Source organism: Fulmarus glacialis, unplaced genomic scaffold (genome assembly GCF_000690835.1).
Source record: "Fulmarus glacialis isolate BGI_N327 unplaced genomic scaffold, ASM69083v1 scaffold24635, whole genome shotgun sequence".
NCBI lineage: Eukaryota > Metazoa > Chordata > Aves > Procellariiformes > Procellariidae > Fulmarus > Fulmarus glacialis.
In genome coordinates, this window is record NW_009215295.1 from 3783 (window position 1) to 7272 (window position 3490).

Sequence of the window (3490 nt, forward strand, 5' to 3'; positions counted from 1 at the left end):
CCCAGACCCACGCTGCCACCGATTGTCTGGGGCACATCGTTTCCTATCGGGATTTGGGGGGATTAGTCCACAGGATGGGCGCCAGAGTCTGGCAATACCCATCGGGGTTACCCCCAGCTGCATTGCACTCGGTGCTACAAAACCTGCAGAGTTTGAAAAGGAGTTTCCAGCCTTGCCAAATCCTTCATTTTAAAGTTTGTGAGAAAGGCACAGGAATTGAAATAACGGTGTCAGAGGACACGGTGCACTCGCATATTTAGACACCCCAAACTCTTTAGGTGTCCCAATGCCTATTTTTGGCTTTAAGTCAGCCAGGGAAAAAAAAAGAAAAAAGCAGCTTTTCAGGAACCACATGGTGGAGCTGGTATTGCCAGACGGGACACAGCCGCAACAGGAGCTTTAGGATATTATTAGGAAGTGGAGACAAGAGGAGGCAGGGGGTGTGAACGCCTGCTCCCGTTCCTGGTCCACTGCCCCGTCGCTCCTCCTGCCAACAAGGCAACAGTGCTAAGAAACGAAACCCGCACACCAGCCCTCCCCTCTCTGGCAGTGTGACGTTATTCAGACAAAGATGCAACCCCCCCCCAGCAGTGTGTATTATCAGGAGGGACAGCACATTTTGGGGGGCCCAGCACCGAACAGGTAAGCTTCCATTTACCATCTTGGTCTCAAACGACCAAGTGGACACTGAGCCAGTTTAGAAGAGCTACAGTTTAGAGCCCTGTCCTAAACTTGCCTTCAAGCTTATTGCATTCATATTACAAAGCTGTGAAGAGGAATGAATGTGCTCTCTAACCACACACGGCTCCATGCCCCAGCAGCCTGAGAGACCCCAGCCCTTTGGTACGTGCTCCCACCCCTCACTAGGGCCAGCTGCGGGGGATCTGAACATCCCTACATCAAAAGCGTGGTCCCAAACTGCATCTAGACCTCCACCCAGCTTCACTTTTAATTACTGTCAAGATAACAGCCCAGTCTCAGCCATCTTCTGTGACTGGAAAGCTTTAAAGGCCCATAAATAGAAAAAACTGTTCAAGAACTGACACTATGATCTACCATATTCTTTGCATTCCGTAGGGAAAAGGTCTTCAAGATGAGAGGAGGAAAAGTGACAATCGCTCACCGTGCCACAGGACAAGAAGGGTGCAATCGCAAGGGACAAGCCTTGCTGAAGCCATCTGGAGTGCAAGAGCTCCTTCCCCTGCTTACCTGCCCTGGGCAGGAGGAGCACCAAGGAGCCCACCCAGGGACCATTCAGCAGAAGATCCCAGCCCAAGCGACCTCCCACGCCAGCGTAGGAGGAATCCCCAACTGGGGATGGGGCTTTTGTGGGGTGTCCTGGACCTGGGGGCACATCTCCACCCCTGTGCTTTTCAGCTTCAGGGAATTGGGGACTGCGGGCATTACACATCTAGGATGCCCGGGAGGAAGTGCCATTAATACTCTTCTTCGGAGGAAAAAGCTCCTACTTGATGAAGTAGCAGGAGCATTTAGAATATAATCCAGACTGGATTCCCGGTTTCAGTTTAATCAAAAAGGCAAACTATCCTGGCAGCCTCTGGAGCCCTGCAGGAGAGGACAAAAGATCTGAACAGGCATCTGAATTAAACAATTAACAGCGAAGCTGGTACGGGAATAGAGGAACAGTGGGACCCTGCTAGGTCAGCGTGCCCAGTCCCCCTCTATTAAAATCTACAACTTCAGAGCACTTCTTTCAAGTGTGTGATTCAACTGGGAACGCGAGCCTGAGCGATTGTCCAAGTTAGCACAGCAAGACAGTGGGAAAGCAGGAATCAAACAGAAATAATCCTATTATGCTTCAAATGCCGTTTTACATCGTCCACGTTCATTAAGCTTTTTAAATCTGAAATACCGTTTTCCAAAGCGGCAGATCACCAAGCGCATTGTGAAGGGCCTTCGCTTACCTGCGTTACTTTGGCGTCTCCCAACTTGCTGGGGAACAAGCTCAGGCTTTGTATTTACTCCATTGTAGTTAGGATGCAGCCCCAAAAATAGATCCGTATCATATTAACAGTTCTTAGCTCATCCACAACACACGGGGAGGGAAAGGAGACTCCAGACAAAGTGGCACAAGCTTTGTACAAAAACCACGTTTTTTTTTTTTTATTTCACAAAATTGGGTGGCTGTGTTGCAGGAATAAAACCGGTCCTATACATAGGATCAGATGAAAAAGTCAGCACATGTATTATTTATACAGAAACACAACAGTGTCAAGAATTCAGGTACTCTGTAGGATCATCACTAGTACAGTAAAAAATAGTCTCCATCTGGATCCTTTAGATCTGAAGTTGATCACGCTAAAAACAACCTGAGGTTATTCTAAACTGGACTACGGTCTGAACCAGAAAATCCCATGCTCACCCCAAAGACCCTGGAGGGAAAGGTAACGTTGGGGATGAATTTCCTTTGTGGGAGGTGGAAGGCAGGCAGGCCCTGACCGTTCTCTGCTAGGCACTGTGGATTCTCAGAGCTTGACGGTGGAAAGCATCGTTCCTACGCACTGGAAGTAACAAGGCTGCAGACGACTGTCTGAGCACGCAGCGGATGCGCAGGCAGCCCAGAAATGGTTACTCCACACTCAGGGACTCACAGGACCTGGGAAGTTCAACCGTTAACATCGATGAGTCAATCACCTGAGTGCTCTTCAAAGCAAATCCTTTTTTTTTTTTTTTTAAACGGTATAAGTGGTGCTGCAGGTTTTATTTGGGAGATCTCTCTCCGGTCAAGCCTTAGACCACCACCTTGCACGTGATCGCTGAAAGCCACCCTTTAAGTAAGTGAGCAGTCTTCAGACCTTTGGCAAGGAAACCTGTCAAACCCTCTTACACCAGGAAGAGGGCAGAGAACCCGAACCGCAGCCAGCAAAGGATTTTTTTGCAGTCACTAACGATGAGCAAACAAGCAGTTTTGGCAGTCTGAAGGTCTGCATCAGCAGTACTGCGCTGGTGGTCTCACTCAACGAGTGCTCCTAGATTTGCCTGCTGAAGCTGTTCCCTTACCCGCAAGCCCACAGACCACGGAAGGTCAGCGAGTGGAAGGTGATGTGTGAGTTGTCCCGAAGACGCGTACCGCGGTCGCTGACTCTGCCCACCTCGGTTGTCCGCAGGAGGTAGTTCTGGCATTCGCACCCCAACCATCCCAACCCAATCCCGTATGCTAGCACTTCTTCGCTATCTACTTTTTTTTTGTTTTGTTAATTTTAAAAAGTAAAAAGTATATGCTCCAAAAAGAGGGACTAAAAATCATGGGTTTATTCCTCAGTTGGCTACTGTACCAAACTACTCAGAGGGAAGGTTCAACTACCACCTTCAAAGGCAAAAGAAAGGTAAAAATTGGAGCAAGAAAACTCCTACCATTGAGTGGTTTTATTCCAATTGATTCACTCCTGGCTTCATTCGCACTGGATCAATATTTTCTTTAATAAGTTAGCGAGGCAGCCCCAGGACTCGGCTACTGTCCTTAATGACC